The sequence below is a fragment of the Oryx dammah genome, unplaced genomic scaffold (genome assembly GCF_014754425.2).
Source record: "Oryx dammah isolate SB20612 unplaced genomic scaffold, SCBI_Odam_1.1 HiC_scaffold_2, whole genome shotgun sequence".
Taxonomy (NCBI): Eukaryota; Metazoa; Chordata; class Mammalia; order Artiodactyla; family Bovidae; genus Oryx; species Oryx dammah.
This window is the reverse complement of record NW_024070186.1, coordinates 130,806,098-130,824,349: the sequence shown is the minus strand read 5'-3', so window position 1 is coordinate 130,824,349 and position 18,252 is coordinate 130,806,098. Positions and strand designations below refer to the sequence as shown.

The 18,252-nt window shown below is 37.5% G+C and overlaps 1 non-coding gene across 1 annotated transcript; it reads right to left on the bottom strand.

Annotated features, from left to right (window-relative positions):
• Nucleotides 1-8,823: 8,823 nt before the first annotated feature.
• Nucleotides 8,824-8,896, bottom strand: TRNAW-CCA. Its single transcript has one exon. It is a non-coding gene; the product is annotated as a tRNA-Trp (tRNA).
• Nucleotides 8,897-18,252: the final 9,356 nt, after the last annotated feature.

Here is an 18,252-nt window from a genome sequence, read left to right as displayed (position 1 = left end):
ATGTAGAAAATTCTGAAAGAGATGGGAATACCAGACCACCTGACCTGCCTGTTGAGAAATCTGTATACAGGTCAGGAAGCAACAATTTGAATTGTACATGATACAACAGACTGGTTCCAAATAGGGAAAGTAGTATGTCAAGGCTGTATATTTTCGCCTGCTTATTTAGCTTATATACAGATTACATCTTGAGAAATACTGATGAAGCACAAGCTGGAATCAAGATTCTTGGAAAAACACCAATAACCTCAGATATGCAAATGATACCACACTTATGGCAAAAATTGAAAAACTAAAGAGACTCCTGATGAATGTGAAAGAAGAGAGTGAAAAAGTTTGTTGAAACTCAACATTCAGAAAACTAAGGTCATGCCATCTAGTCCCATCACCTCATGGCAAATAGATAGGGAAACAGTGGAAACAGTGACAGAATTTATTTTTCTGGACTCCAAAATCACTGCAGATGGTAACTGCAGCCATGAAATTAAAAGATGCTTGTTCCTTGGAATAAAAGCTATGACCAACCTAGACAGCATATTAAAAAGCAGAGACATTACTTTGCTAACAATGGTCCATCTAATCAAAGCTATGGTTTTTCCAGTAGTCATGTATGGATGTGAGAGTTGGACTAAAAGGAGCACCAAAGAATTGATACTTTTAAACTATGGTGCTGGAGAAGACTCTTCCGGGTCCCTTGGACTGCAAGGAGATCCAACTAGTCCATCCTAAAGGAAATCAGTCCTGAATATTCATTGGAAGGACTGATGCTGAGGCTGAAACTCCAATACTTTGGCCACCTGATGCGAAGAACTGACTCATTGGTAAAGACCCTGATGCTGAGAAAGATTGAAGGCAGGAAGAGAAGGGGACAACAGAGAATGAGATGGTTGTATGGCTTCACTGACTCATGAGTTTGAGTAAACTCCAGGAGTAAGTGATGGACAGAGAGACCTGGTGCTGCTGTCCATGGGATCTCAAAGAGTCGGACATGACTGAGTGACTGAACAAAACTGAACTGAAGCTTTAATTGGAGACAGTGCTTCTAGGTGAATATCATTTTTGAAAGTTGCTTATCTTTCATTGCTCTGCCTGATTCCTACAAAGCTAGAATCTGTGTGATGTACTTTTCTAGGTTTCAATTCTGATCTGCTCTGCTGCCTGGAACAAGATGAAAAATGAACTGAAAAATCTTTGAAAGTAAGGGCTACCTGGAGTTTTATTTACTCAATTTATAGCTCTAACCCAAAGGAAGCCCTTAGGGATTGGAGTAATAAATAACATTCATTTAAAAATAAATAAATAAATAGAATATGTCAATTTCTTCCACCATAAGTCTTACCATTATCTCAATAACAAGGCTTTCTAATGCTGATGTTTTACTATTTGGAATGTTCAGTGTAGAGAAGCTCTGATACATTAAGGAAGTAAAAATGATTTAATATTTAATATGGGATTATTTATTTATTCTATAACAAAGTGCCATTGCCTATGTTTTTAGAGAAAGGGTAAATAATAAATATATTTTCAGTATCAATAAATTATTAGGACTCAGTTTGTACATAGTAACAGTATGACTACATTTTAAACTACATACAAGACAGAAAAGCAAACTTTTGCCAAGTTACTCTTCACATCCAAGCCGGTCCTTGAATGTCATATGTAAAAAAAATGCTGAATAGCATCTGGTTAACTGTATGACATTTCATAAATATACAACTTTGAATTGAATTGAATTGTCTGAAAACACTAAATATAGAGAGACTTTTTTGAATGATAGTATATTTCTTGTCACTGAAGGAACACTTAATCTAGAGAAAATTTCTAAATGCATTTGTCTTTCTACTTACACAGATTAAAAACAGACAACACACTTTAAAAGAAAAATGAATGTAAAGTGAAGCCACTAAAAATATTTTAAATATCTTTGTTTCATTTTTTTTTTCTTTAACAATGGCATTCAGTCAAAGTAAGTTAGTATTGAGTGTAATTCATTCCTGAGCTTATCCCAGGTTTAATAAATAGGGCCTTGCTGATATGGAAGACCAGAAATCCAAATTGTCCTCTTGAAACAAAGTCACATTCATTGTTCTGGCTCCAGTGGGAGATGTCATAAAGGTGATGTGTATGGATTCAGAAATCTCATTTTTAGCAGTAAAAGCCTAGACTAGAAACTCATAAACTTCAGCCACTGTCTGTAAAGTTGAGTCTACTAGCAAGTAAAGAATTATAGTCCCTGGAACCTCCTGTAAGAAACTACTAAATTTCTATGGCTTTTTTCATGCTACTTGTGATTTGCTGTTTTCTCATAGTACCTAGTGGTAAAGAACCTGCCTGCCAATGCAAGAGACATGGGAGATGCATGGGTCAGGAAGATACACTGGAGAAGGGCATAGCAACCTACTCCAGTATTCTTGCCTGGAGAATACCATGGACAGAGGAGCCTGGTGGGCTACAGTCCATAGGATTGCAAAGAGTCGAACAGGATTCAAGCAACTCAGCTTTCATGCACACAACAGTGTTAATGCGTAACATTTTTGATCATTTACTACATGCTGGGCACTGTTCTAAGAGACACATATTAGGTTCAGTTCTTATAAAAAACCTTATGAGAACATTTAACATACTACAGACTGATTTTCAAAGAGGATGGATTAGGAAAAAATCAGTTCTTAATCAAAGTTGAGTATCATTCTATGGGTCACTTCTGCCTCCATAACCACATTCATTTTCCCTTTAGTTTTGTTAATACAGTCCTGATTGCCACCCATCGGCTTCTGTCCAGAAGTAAACATACAGCAGCCTTGTCCAGAGATGGAGCACATGTCATGTCCTATAAAGTGACTAAATTTTCTGCAACAACTGGAGAGCTCTGTGAGCAGGAGGACCCAGAGAAAGAGAGAGAGAGAGTGGATGTACTTTTCTACTTTCTATTACATCTGGCATCAGACAGGCTCTCTCTAATCCCACCTAGTCGAGAGCTGTATCACCAGCTCCCTCTCATCTGGCTCCCATCCAAGTGCATTCCTACTTTGCTTGGCACACTCAGACCAACTTTCTCCTGGTTTTCTTTCTGGCTCTGAGCTTAGCTAGTACGCCTCTCCTTCATCCCTGCTCCTATCCCCATGCATCTGCCTTGCCAAGACAGAGCAGAGTGTTGCCTGAATAAGAAAACTGAAAAAAAGGAAAATTTTCAGACAGTCCACTATAAAAGGCAGAGCAAACTTAATGAAAGCAGAAGCCACAGTTGAAGAGTGGTCACCTATCAAGTTAGACACCACCCCTGCTGCTCTGGCTGCAGCCCCAGCCCCAATCTTGGCCCGCAACAGGCTATCCAATGTGACTTCCTCTTCTACTAAGCCCCCCTTGAGGACTACCATCCCCAAAGGGAACACAAAACTTCTAGCTAAGAGGGGAACAGCCAAGAAAAAGAAAAGAGAGGGGAAGAGGAGGGAAGAACGCACAAGACGAAAGAAAAATTGTCTCAAAGATAGCTGGAGAGTAGACTCTCAGAGAGGAAGAATTCTGGTGGCGAGAAGCTGAGGAAGCCAAAATAACGAAGAACAACTGCAAAAATGACCAGAAGAGACAACAAAGCAGCAGGGAGGAGAGGGAACATATTCAGAAATAGAAGCAGTTTGTGATCCTGAAGAAAAGAAGATCCCATCAGAATGAAAGCAGCATTTCTAGCGAAGAGAACTGGAGGGTATGAACACAAAGAAAGAACTTGAGCAGATTATGAAAAGAATTAGAAAAAAAGGAAGCTATGGATAAGAAAGTCCTGGATCTAAGAAATGAACATATCAGCAAGGGAACTAACCCTGGAGGAACAACAGCATCTCCACTCCCATGTGAGACAAACTCCAGGGAATGGAAAACCAGTAGCAATCTATAGTCACTGTGTTCCAGTTACTCCCCAGGCGATAATCATAATCAAATGCATCTGAAACATTTCATGAGGTTTGCCTGACGGACAGGCAACATTTTCCAGATATTGTGAAATTTTAGATCAAGCCAGATCAGTAGGAAATTATCCAATGGAACTCTCATAAAAAACAGTTTCAGCAGAATTAAGAGACAGAAATAGGATAGAAGCTGGTTGGGGATTCATCTAATGGTAAGGGGACCCATGATACAAGATTAATACTTCGAAAAATGTGAATGAGAGAGGAGGAGGTAGACACTGGACTGAGAATCTAAACTCAGAAGAGAGCTGTGTTTCCTTGGTTTGGCTTGTTTTTTAGAAAAGAAGAACTTTAGCATGTTTGTGCAGGTTAAAGGCAAGAAGACAGTAGATAAGGAATAATAGAAGCTATAAGAGAAGGAAAAGATAATAGGCCAAATAAGACTCTAGAATAAGTGAAAGCATTTGGAATTAAGAAAACAGGTACATGGGAAGATTGCCTTTGAATAGATAGAAAAGAACTCACTGTGTCAATGATTATATAAATCATTCTATGCTGCTGCTAAGTCACGTCAGTCATGTCCGACTCTGTGCGACCCCATAGATGGCAGCCCACCAGGCTCCCCTGTCCCTGGGATTCTTCAGGCAAGAACACTGGAGTGGGTTGCCATTTCCTTCTCCAATTCATGAAAGTGAAAGTCGCTCAGTCATGCGTTCTGGACTAAAAAGGCTGTTGGAAATATGAAATGTGTGATGGACATGAATTTAATGGAAGGCATGTTTATGTCTGAGTTTTCTCTGTGAGATGGAAGGCAAAGTCATCAACTAAGAGGTGGGTGGGAGTCAGGAAAGGTGGAAATGTTGGGAATAAATGTGGAGAGAAACCAGATGGGAGATGACAAAAGACAAGTAACAGTGACTAGCAGTATTAAACTTTTAGCAAGCATTATCGCATATAAAATTCATAATTTATATGTATATATTACTCTGTGTTATTGCTTCTGCTGCTAAGTTGCATCAGTCGTGTCCAACTCTGTGCGACCCCATAGATGGCAGCCCACCGGGCTCCTCTGTCCCTGGGATTCTCCAGGCAGGAATACTGGAGCACGTTGCCATTTCCTTCTCCAGTGCTTAGAAGTAAAAAGTGAAAGTGAAGTCGTTCAGTCGAATCTGACTCTTCCCGACCCCATGGACTGTAGCCTACCAGGCTCCTCCCTCCATGGGATTTTCCAGGCAAAAGTACTGGAGTGGGTTACCATTGCCTTCTCCCACCCTACGTTATTAGATTTTAGGTAATATACTTGGGAATATTTGGTAAGATCTTGACTTGGATTTGATACAAATATGTAGACTATTAGGTTACCTCTTTGACACAATAAAAATGTCTGTACGGCTTTATAGCAAAAATGACTTTCTTACTACCCCAGTTTCCTCCATTCATGATTCACTCATCTAACTATGAAAAGCTTTTCAATTCAAATACTTTTTCCTGAAATTTCCCTAAAATCGTGAGCATTTTAAGGTGAGGACAAAGTCCTGGAATAATGCAAAACTAATATGTATAATAGAAGGCAAACTTCTAGGGACAGTTACCAGGTGGGTTTTAAAAACAGGATTTGGAGGAATAGATCCTAAAAATGGACAAATAGTGCTGTATATTTTTAAGAGCTACTTTGATTTTCATTTTTTGCTTTTGTAAAAATTTGAAGTTCTTACCTCAAGAATCTTTTAATAAATAGTTGGCACACTAGGAATATTTTTTTAAGGTCAGAATTATTTTTCCTGGAGCTTATCCACCTCTGTTGAAGTTATGGATATATTTTTCTTTGGATTTCTTCTATTACATATAGGCTACTATGTGTCATTCATGTGTGTGTGTTTCTCCTCACTGAAGCTACAACACAGAAAGCATTCATTGATTTTGTTGTCTGAAAGAATACTATATTCTCAACACAAATGATAACTTGCCATTTATTATGAAATCTGACCTCTGTGTTACAGCAATGAAACTCCTGAAGATCAATGTGATATGTTGGAAAAAACAAAACAAAACACCATTAAAAATCAAAGTTGATGAAGGTCACTCTGGCTCATAATTCTCTTTTGTACCATTTCCAGTCCCTAGGAGAAATTAAGAAAGAAAAGACTAATATTTTTATTTCTTCTCTGAGAAACAATGAAAATGGAGGAAACCTCTTATTGTAGTAGAATAAAATGGTCAGTATATGGCTCTTTGGAGAAGAGAAACTAAAAGACTTTGCAAAATTAAACTGGGATCTTCCCAGAGAAGAGCCTTGGGAGATTTAAGGACCAGGCAAAGTACTTGGGTAGAGTCTACCCAAAGGTCATCACATTTGCATTCATGCAGAATGAAGAGTAAGAGCAACCTGAAGGATGAGATGAAAGTAAAATGGAGTGAACTGAAAATCAAAACATGGCATAAGAGAGGGCCTTGCAACTATAACCTTCTAGAAGTTACATATATTTGGGGATGGCCTTCCCACAGTACTGGAGTAGTGGGGCCAGCCCATTTTATTCTAGAATGTTGTAGGACAAGATGACTTCAAGTGATATCTAAGTTACAAGTGATATCTAGGTTGCTTCTTCATAAAAGTTTTAAATTACTAGAAAATTTAACTTAGTTGGGCTATCAGTGCCTCATTGATATCATTTGAAGGGGAGACGGTGCACATCACTATATTGCCCATCGAAAATGCAAATGAGTATCTATGTGGCTCATCTCCACTTAAGGATGTAAGTCTTTAACTCAACCTCAGCTCACACGTTCTGTACCTTGAGTCTCACTGCAATGACTAGTGAGCAAACTGAAGAATTTCCTGGAATATGGCTAGCATAAACACAAATACCTAAATATGATGCCTAATATAGATTTAAATAAATTTTACCCACTAATGAACAGCACTATGCCTCTTGTTGTTCAGTCTCTAAGTTGTGTCCAACTCTTTATGACCCCATGGACTGCAGCACACCAGGCTCCCATGTCCTTCACCATGCCTCATGAGAAATATGTAAAATAAATTAATTCCAAATTAGTTCATATTATACTATCTTTTTTCAACATTCATTATATTTTTCCACAGGTATTTTTAAAGTGATTGTTAAATGTGAATGTCAACAGATTTGGTACTGGCACAGTGTTCTTGCCTGGAGAATCCCAGGGACGGAGGAGCCTGGTGGGCTGCCGTCTATGGGGTCACACAGAGTCGGACACGACTGAAGCGACTTAGCAGCAGCAGCAGCAGCAAAGAAAGAGAATTAAATTTTTAGGTAAATCAAGTAAAACATATACAAAACCATCAACTAATACACTTATTAAAAGTAGTTTGCTTAATAGTGAAGAAAAAGAGACTAAAAATTATCTAATCAACATTGTAAAATGACAAACAAAACTGATGAATTTCTTACTACTTTCCTTCATATTTCTCTATAGACTCTGCCCCCTCACTCCCAGCCACCATATCATGACTGTTTTAAAACTGATAGAATGAACACTCATTTATCTTTAGTCAAGAAACTTTGTCAGGTCTGGAAACATAGAATTGGTGGTTGTGAGTTTAAAAAAAAGAAAATTAGATTTTAAAACAGAATAATAATTTGTAATGTTTTCTTGATCTAATTTCTCTTAGGGTTCATGCCTCATATTACCTCACAGATAAATTAGGAAAAAAAAAAAAACACTGCCTCATATTTTACAAAGTTGTAAGTTTAAAATGAAAACATTGCTGAGAATCTCTCAGTGAATAGCTCTACTCCCCATAGAGAAACTAAACATTTGAGACAATGCATCAACTCTTCAAAGTCATAGTTTTGTTTAATGTGTATACCATCAATGCAACGAGTGGTACCTTTGGGTTCCCCACATCTCTGAGGCACATGCATTTATATTAGAGCACATGAAAAGGGTTAAAGTAAAACTATCTCATAAATATTTATTTGCGAGAATTTATTTTTGAAGGTGGTAAAAATGAAGTCTTCCATTGATGAAGTGGCTGCTGCTGCTAAGTTGCTTCAGTCATGTTCGACTCTGTGCGACCCCATAGACAGCAGCCCACCAGGCTCCCTCATCCCTGGGATTCTCCAGGCAAGAACACTGGAGTGGGTTGCCATTTCCTTCTCCAAAGTGGAGGAAAGCATTAAGTCAACTGAGTCAATATTTGAAGAGGGAGGGTGAATACCAACTGCCAATTTGCTAATCAGCTCTCATCAATGTCCAAGATGACTGTCTTTCGTTGAGAATGCATTTCAGTCTTTGTTTATTAAATTTCAGATGGTTTACTAAAACTGCCAACAAGAGAACTAATTGATGCCAATTATAGGGTCTTTCTCAGAGGAATTGGAATGAGTCCACACATTCATTTCACACACATGACTCATCTGCCCTCAATTTAATAATGATGATTAGCCACCTTGATACCATTTGAAATAAAAATGCAGTCCTTGATTTGTCTTGTATAATATCTGATCTGACATTAAATCAAGATATTACTGGTGCTGATATAAACAGATTTCCTAGAATTTGGATTTAATTTTCCATTTTCCCTATATTACCATGTCTGTAGGAATGCAAAACTCAGTTTCAAAAGAAACAAGAATCTGGTTTTCAAATATTATTGAAATGCTACTCTTGAAAAGTCTTTTTATAGAAAATTCAAAAATAACACAAGCTGTGCTCCTATAGTGCCTGTCTAAATTGACAATGCAAAAGCACAATTTTAGTCTAATTCTGAAGGGCAGTTGCTATTTATGATGTTGCTTTTTTAATGTAAGTGAGTGAGTGAAGTTGCTCAGTCATGTCTAACTCTTTGCAACCCCGTGGGCTGTAGCCTACCAGGCTTCTCCATCCATGGGATTCTCCAGGCAAGAATACTGGGAGTGGGTTACCATTTCCTTCTCCAGGGGATCTTCCTGACCCAGGGATCGAACCTGGGTCTCCCGCATTGGAGGCAGACGCTTTAACCTCTGAGCCACCAGGGAAGCCCACATTATTTTTTGCATTATTTTTAATGTAAATAACTGATCATATCTCCAGAAGTTAATGTCTTTCTTCCCCAAGCCCTACTGAAACTCTGACACCTATATATTAATGTTCTGCTTCTTCATATTTTATTGAAATATTCATTCTACTTGAAAGCTACTGTACAGACTCTGATGCTGGGAGGGATTGGGGGCAGGAGGCGAAGGGAACAACAGAGGATGAGATGGCTGGATGGCATCACTGACTCAATGGACATGAGTTTGAGTGAAATCTGGGAGTTGGTGATGGGCAGGGAGGCCTGGCGCGCTGCAATTCATGGGGTCGCAGAGTCGGACACGACTGAGCAACTGAACTGAACTGAACTGAACACTTCTCTATAAGTAACAATGCTTTTATTCTTATAGGCAAAGAATGAAATTCTTACACTCCAAAAGAAAGACTTTCCCTTACATGCATTCTTACTAAAAATCATAGGATTTTGCCTTAAAATGAAGTAAGAGAAAGGAGAATACAATCTATCATTCATCATGTTCTACTACATACCAAACATTACACTAAGTATTTTTTAAGCATTTGTTTAATTTAATCCTCAAGGCACCATTATGTTGTAGATATAGTGAGCCCATCGCAAAGATGAGGAAATGGAAACTAATTCTCTGGTGACAAAGTTATGTAAGGGAGAATATAGCATAGAAATGGAAGGAGACCTGGGACAATGAGTTGTAGTAACTACAGAAATTAAGTGGTGTATGACTTTGCTTTGGGGGTAAAGATTTTTGTATGAGTTAAAGTGACTATATACATATTTAAGCAAATATAATGTCAATTGGAATTCTTTCTTACTTGAAAATAAATGAAAAAAATTATTTTGGTTCTACATGTAGTATATAATCTTGGTACAAATAGTATCAGCAGATTGGCAGAGGTTCTCAGCAAAGTAAAATATTCTAAATCCATCAGTCCACCCTCTCTCTTTGGGTGATTGCCTTCTTGAGAATACAATATATACAAGCAAAGCCTGGTTTAAAAAGTAACCAATGCTTATATTTCTAAACAAATAGAAGAGGAGAAGATCCTGAGGATCAAAAGTGGTTAATGTTACCTGAATAACAGGGAGATTAACAAAAATCACAAAACTGGTGCTTGCAGTTTACAACCGTCACTCCTCTTATGTTGTTGGTTTAAGCTTTCTCTTTTTCATGTGATTTACAATAAACTTGGAATATGCAAATACCTTATCTCTCTTTGGACTAATGTTTATACTTTATTCTTTAGAATAAACTCTTTCTGAAAATAACCTTGTATGAAATGTTGTGACACAAATTGTCATAATATCTAAAACTTCTATATTCAGTTCAGTTTAGTTCAGTCACTCAGTCATGTCTAAATCTTTGAGACCCCAAGGACTGCAGCATGCCAGGCATCCCTGTCCATTACCAACTCCTAGAGCCTACTCAAACTCATGTCCATCACATCAATGATACCAACCAACCATCTCATTCTCTGTCATTCCATTCTGCTCCTGTCTTAAATCTTTCCCAGCATCAGGGGCTTTTCCAATGAATCAGTTCTTCACATCAGGTGGCCAAAGTATTGGAGTTTCAGCTTCAGTATCATTCCTTCCAATGAATATTCAGGACTGATTTCCTTTAGGATTGACTGGATTAATCTTCTTTCTGTCCAAGGGACTCTCAAGAGTCTTCTCTAGCCCCACAGTTCAAAAGCACCAATTCTTTGGCACTCAGATGTCTTTTTGGTCCAAATCTCATATCCATACATATCATGAGAAATGCTAGACTAGGTGAAGCACAAGCTGGAATTAAGATTACCAGGAGAAATATCAATAACCTCAGATATGCAGATGACACCACACTTATGGCAGAAAGCAAAGAACTAAAGAGCATCTTGATGAAAGTGAAAAAAGATAGTGAAAAGTTGACTTAAAACTCAACATTCAGAAAACTAAGATCATGGCATCTGGTCCCATCACTTCATGGCAAATGGATGGGCAAACAGTGGAAACAATGACAGACTTTATTCTGGGGGGGCTCTAAAATCACCATAGATGGTGACTGCAGCCATGAAATTAAAAGACGCTTGCTCCTTGGGAGAAAAGCTATGACCAACCTAGACAGCATATTAAAGAGCAGAGACATTACATTGTTGCCAGCAAAGGTCCATCTAGTCAAAGCTATGGTTTTCCAGTAGTCATGTATGGATGTGAGAGTTAGATTATAAAGGAAGCTGAGCACCAAAGAATTGATGCTTTCAAACTGTGGTGTTGGAGAAGACTCTTGAGAGTCCCTGGGACTCAAGGAGATCCAACCAGTCCATCCTAAAGGAAATCAGTCCTGGGTGTTCACTGGAAGGACTGATGCTGAAGCTGAAACTCCAATTCTTTGGCCACCTGATGTGAAGGACTGACTCACTGGAAAAGACTTTGATGCTGGGAACGACTGAAGGCAGGAGAAGGGGATGACAGATGAGGTGGTTGGATGGCATCACAGACTCAATGGACATGAGTTTGAGTAAACTCCAGGAGTTGGTGATGGACAGTGAAGTCTGGTGTGCTCCATTCCGTTGGGTCACAAAGAGTCGGACTGAAATAAACTTGACTAGACAAACCTCATATGAAAAGACCCTGATGTAGGAAAGATTTATGGCAGGAGGAGAAGGGGATGACAGAGGATGAGATGGTTAGATGGCATCAGCGACTCAATGCACATGAGTTTGGGTAAATTTTGAGAGTTGGTGATGGACAGGGAGGACTGGCATGCTGTGGTTCATGGCGTCGCAAAGAGTCAGACACGACTGAGCGATTGAACTGACTGAGACCAATCTTTGTTGGTAATGTTTCTGTTATTTAATATGCTGTCTAGTTTGGTCATAGCTTGTTGGAGAAAGCTCTTGAGAGTCCTTTGGACTGCACGGAGATCCAGCCAGTCCATCCTAAAGGAGATCAGTCCTGGGTGTTGGTTGGAAGGACTGATGCTGAAGCTGAAACTCCATTATTTGGCCATCTGATGCAGAGAGCTGACTCATTTGAAAAGACCCTGATTCTGGGAAACATTGAGAGCAGGAAATGAAGGGGACAACAGAGGCTGAGATGGTTGAATGGCATCACTCAAACATGAATTTGAGTGAATTCTTGGAGTTGTTGATGGACAGGGAGGCCTGGCGTGCTGTGGTTCATGGGGTAGCAGAGTCAGACATGACTGAGCGACTGAAGTGAACTTGACTAGACAAACCTTTGCTAGCAAAGTAATGTCTCTGCTTTATAATATGCTTTCTAGGTTGGTCATAGCTTTTATTCCAAGGAGCAAGCATCTTTTAACTTCATGGCTGCAGTCATCATCTGCAGTGATTTTGGAGCCCAAGAAAATAAACACTGTCACTGTTTTCATTGTTTCCCCTTCTATTTGCCATGAAGTGATGGGGCTGGATGCCATGTTCTTAGTTATTTGGATACTGAGCTTTAAGCCAACATTTTCACTCTCCTCTTTCACTTTGATCTAGAGTCTCTTTAGTTCTTCTTGGCTTTCTGCCATAAGGGTGGTGTCATCTGCATATCTGAGGTTATTGATATTTCTCCCAGCAATCTTGATTCCAGCTGGTGCTTCATCCAGCCCAGCATTTTGCATGATGTACTCTGCATATGTTAAATAAGCAGGGTGACAATATACAGCCTTGACATACTCCTTTCCCAATTTGGAGCCAGTCTGTCGTTCCGTGTCTGGTTCTAACTGTTGCTTCTTGACCTGCATACAGATTTCTCAGGAGGCAGGTCAGGTGGTCTGATATTCTCATCTCTTGAAGAATTTTCCAGTTTGTTTTGATCCACACAGTCAAAGGATTTGGCGTAGTCGATAAAGCAAAAGTCATTGTTTCTCTGGAACTTCCTTACTTTTTCAATGATCCAGTAGATGCTGGCAATTTGATCTCTAGTTCCTTTGCCTTTTCTAAATCCAGCTTGAACATCTGGAAGCTCACACTTCACGTACTGTTGAAACCTGGCTTCAAGAATTTTGAGCATTAGATTGCTAGTGTGTGAGATGAGTGCAATTGTGCAGTAGTTTGAACATTCTTAGGCACTGCTTTTCTTTGTGATTTTAATGAAAACTGAACTTTCTAGTCCTGTGGCCACTGCTGAGTTTTCCAAATTTGCTGGCATATTGTGTGCAGTACTTTCACAGCATCATCTTTTAGGATTTGAAAGAGCTTAACTGAAATTCAATCACTGCCACTAGCTTTGTTCATAGTGATGCTTCCTAAATCCCACTTGACTTTGATTCCAGGATGTCTGGCTCTAGATGAGTGATCACACCATCATGGTTATCTGGGTTGAAGATTTTTTTGCATAGTTCTTCTGTGTATTCTTGCCACCTCTTCTTAATATCTTCTGCTTCTGTTAGGTCCAGACCATTTCTGTGCTTTATTGTGCCCATCTTTGCATGAAATGTTCCCTTGGTATCTCCAATTTTCTTGAAGAGATCTCTAATCTTTCCCATTCTATTGTTTTCCTCTATTGCTTTGCACTGATCACTGAGGAGGTCTTTCTTATCTCTCTTTGCTATTCTTTGGAACTCTTCATTCAGATGGGTATATCTTTCCTTTTCTCCTTTGCCTTTCACTTCTCTTCTTTTCTCAGCTGTTTGTAAGGCCTCATCAGATCATCATTTTTCCTTTTTCCATTTCTTTTTCTTGGGGATGGTCTTGATCCCTGCCTCTTGTACAATATCATGAACCTCTGTCCATAGTTCTTCAGGCACTCTATCAGATCTAATCCTTTGAATGTATTTGCCTCTTCCACTGTATAATCGTAACTGATTTGATTTAGATAATACCTGAATGATCTAGTGATTTTCCCTACTTTTTTTCAACTTAAGTCTCTATTAGTAAGACTTTAATTCATCATTTGAAAAGGTACATTAATGGACTAATAATTTAACATTTATTTTAAAAAATAATTCACTTCAAGTAATCATTGCATATGAATAAACTCTATAATAGTTATTAGTCTTTTACATGACTCTAAAATAGATTTAAAATTTTTAATTGGGAATATTGAGAATGTCCTTGCATAATGCAATGTGTTTATTAATGAGAAAAGTGAAAGTGAAAGTAGCTCAGTTATGTCCGACTCTTTGTGACCCATGGACTATACAGTCCATAGAATTTTCCAGGCCAGAGTACTGCAGTGGGTAGCCTTTCCCTTCTCTAGGGTATCTTCCCAACCTAGGGATAGGACCCAGGTCTCTCGCATTCCAGGTGGATTCTTTACCAGCTTAGTCATAAGGGAAGTCCTTGTTACAGAGGGATCTAGGTAAATATTAGTTTATATTTTTCTGCATGCCTCATTTTTTTTAATCTTCATAATAAAACAGATATGCCCGTAGTATCCACCTGGTTTTTAAAAGAAAAGTAGTGGATAAGGAAAAGTCCCCAAGTGAAATAAGTGTCTGCCTTATATAGCTTCCAGACACTATAAAATTATTTGTCACGACAGAAGCAACAAAATCACGGTTACAAAATACTCAGAAGTACATGTTTTTTACTTTAATTTTGATTTTACTAGTGTCATTCATAGAAATTTTCATCAACTCTGCTCTTTGCTTTCTATTTGCATGTGGTGGCACCCATTCTGTCCATCTCTCTATTAATTTTCAGCTTAAATAGAAGAAATTCCTTTGTCCTGAGAACTTTAGCATAAGTGACTGAATGAAGGATACAGAAATACAAAAGGATTTACTTAAGGATCTAATGAAAGAGAAAAGCTTTTCTAGGAATTTCAGGATAAATATTTCATTATTTGAGATGAAATATAGAAACATTTGTAAAGGGATTTCAAGAGCTATGTTAATGAAGCCATGAAAAGTTTTGATGTCTCCATAGATAAGGAAAATAATGCTATGATACAGAGGAGAGAGCTTTTTGTTGTTTTTTAATGCCATTACACAACCTTGAACAAATGATTCAAGTGAACAAGTGAATGACTATATACAAATAACTGAATGAAAGTTAAGCATAGCATGGGAAAAGACTTTAATGATAGTAAAGGATTTTTAAAATATCAAACCATAGCAGAGCTGAACAAAATGGTTTTCTCCTAAACTTATTTATTTCAAAGGCAATATGTATCAGATATTGTACACTGTGGAGAAGGCAATGGCATCCCACTCCAGTACTCTTGCCGGGAATCCTGAAATTTTTTTTCCCCAACATTACAAAATGTCTGTAGAGAATGAAGCCACAACATGTTGGAGATGTTATTTTTAACTGTGTAATTTACACACTGGGAATTTGACATAAAGAAAAATATTTCACTGTTGTAGTAGAACATCATTTTGAATGTCAAAAAATCCTCAGAGGACCTGGTAACAAGAGCCACTCAGTACAAAATATTCCATGTACTGTGATATACTGAGAACTATTCACTAATGAGAAGCAGAAAATAGTAAGAAATAAATGTAGGTGCTTAGAACACTTGCCGGAATTGCCAGAGGGATAAAGGGAAACTCTCATCCATATGTTATGGGAAAGAATAACAAAATGTTTGTCAAAAGAGACTTCTATCTGAATTAACTTAAAATCCATGTACTCTTCATCTAGGTGTTTCAACAGACTGTTTCACTTTTAAACAATCTCAACATGAGATCATTTATGCCAGTAAATATCTAGAGTCTGAAATAATCACTTAGCTGGATAAATCAATAAACAGCAATATTAGTTTAAAACAAGGGAAGAAAATATAGTGATTATATATGCTCTACAAATTTGCAAGCTATTTTGTGCTTTAAATATAATTAAGGATGAATTTAGGGATTATCAAATATATTTATCACAAAATGGGCAGTTTATTTCTAAGAAATACTTACATCATCAATACTCAGTATATGTTAATCTTCTAATTTATAAATACATTTTAATTTATAGTCTAACTCCAGTCAAGAATACTGGAGTGGGTAGTTATTCCCTTTTCCAGGGTATCTTCCCAACCCAGGGATCAAACTCTGGTCTCCTGCATTGCAAGTGGATTCTTTACCATCTGAGCCACCAGGAGGCCCAAAATATATATTTGTAATATAAATATATTCTCCTTCTAAACATTTTTGTGAAACTTCACATATGTTCCCTATTAAAAAATTCATTAAAATATGTTTTATACACTTGATATTATTGGTAATGCTTTATATAGAAATAACTGTGACTTTGCTTTTCTTATGATTTAGAGAAGAAAGTTCAAATTGAAAGGAAAATTTTTGATTGCAAGAAAATAGTTTATATGTAGAATAATGAAACTTTAGAACAAAAAATAATTGTGACCCCATGTACTATACAATCCATGGAATTCTCCAGGCCAGAATACTGGAGTGGGTAGCCTTTCCCTTCTCCAGGGGATCTTCCCAACCCAGAGATTGAACCCAGGTCTCCTGCATTGCAGGCAGATTCTTTACCAGCTGAGCCACAAGGGAAGCCACAACAAAAAATAGACAATAGGAAATTCTTACTAATGAATTTTACTAGCCTTTTGCATTATTGTGATAATATGTGAAATATATTTAAGGCATTTTACACTGGTGTCTTATACCAGACATAGCTGTAACTACAACAGTATCTAATAAAGAATATAGAGGCACTAGGCTAAGGACTGTAAGTACACATTAATCTGCATAATGTAGTATGTCTACAGTTAAGCCCATTTTAGAGACATGGAAACCAAGGTGTATAAATGATAAAAGAATATAATGTTAATTAATTGTAAGTACTGACACAAGGATTTTTAACCAGTGCTGTCTGAAACCAAACCCTCTGTCCTTTCCACACCATACTTCTTCTTGCATGTACTTATTCATAAGTATTTATGGTTTGTCTAGGATGAATCAGGCATCATGTTAGGTGCTAGGTACTATGCTAGGTGCCAATAGATAAGGAGGCTGAAAGTACACAAAACGGTATGCACTTTGCCAGAAAAATTGAATTTAAATTCCAGTTCACTCACTATAACTCAGCTGGTAAAGAATCTGCCTGCAATGCTGGAGACCTGGGTTTGATCCCTGGGTTGGGAAGATCCCTGGAGAGGGGAAAGGCTACGCACTCTAGTATTCCTACCTTGAGTATTCCATGGATAGAGGAGTCTGATGTGCTATAGTTCATGGTGTTGCAAAGAGTCAGAAACTATGGAGTGACTTTCACTGTCACTCACTGTAAGACCATAGACTGATTATGTAACTTGTTAGGGTGTGATTCCTCCTCTACAAGTTGTAAATGACTATGGAATCTCCTTCACAGAGTTGTTATGAAGATTAATTTTTGTGAACATTAGCACAGTACCAAGACATGATATATACATATACTATGGTATGTGTTATTATTGGCACTTCAAAGAGTTGTATTAAAAGTTAAATGAACTACCACTATCAAATCTTTGGCACATCAAAAATATTATTTTTATACTTTTCCATTCTACTAGAGAAAGATATAATATATACTTACTGGCTCAGATAATTCTCATTTTCTACAACATTAAAACCACAGGTGATTAACAGAAAATTACAGATATAGTTTGTTGAAAACATAGTTATTATTGACTAATTGCTTATGAATCCAGTCTGTTTTGTAGATTAAATAAAATAAGTTAATAGTTAATATCTAGGACTCTTTTTTGCTCATTAAAAAAGAAAAAAAAAACTGCCTTTTTGGCCTCATATATTAACACCAGAAAGATTGATATTACTTTATTTGGATTCAACAAATAATATTTTTTGAATGAACATATGATTCTCTGTTCAAGATCTCAGAGTGCATGTGTGTGTCGTTTCAAATTAAGCTAAGTTGAGATTATGCTAGGAACAAGACAGACAAGAAAGAGAAGAGAATAGGCAAAAAATCATTTTGGTTATGGAAAAAAATTGTCTTTCATTAAAATTAATAAAATTGTTTAGTTCTAAATGTTTTTGGCCCTGGAGTAGTGGGACTTCTCAGGCAAAAAAAAAATTTTTTTTTTTTAAATTGGGTCTGGTTCTGCCTTTGCTACTAAATGACTGGAAATAAAGCTCCTCATTTCTTTAGAATACTTAGTGTGAATAATAATAATGTCTAAAATATATTGAGTACTTACCATTAAGTCATTTAATCTGCCAAGTAATATTATTCCATATTACCAATTAGGAACCACTGGCACTGTGAATTTTTTTAAATGTCCTGAGTCCAAAGCTACTTTGTACTGGAATCTGGATTAAAATCTATATAGTTTACTACCAGGGCTGTAGTCTCAACCAATGCTGCTGCTGCTAAGTCACTTCAGTCGTGTCTGACTCTGTGTGACCCCATATTTGGCAGCCCACCAGGCTCCCCC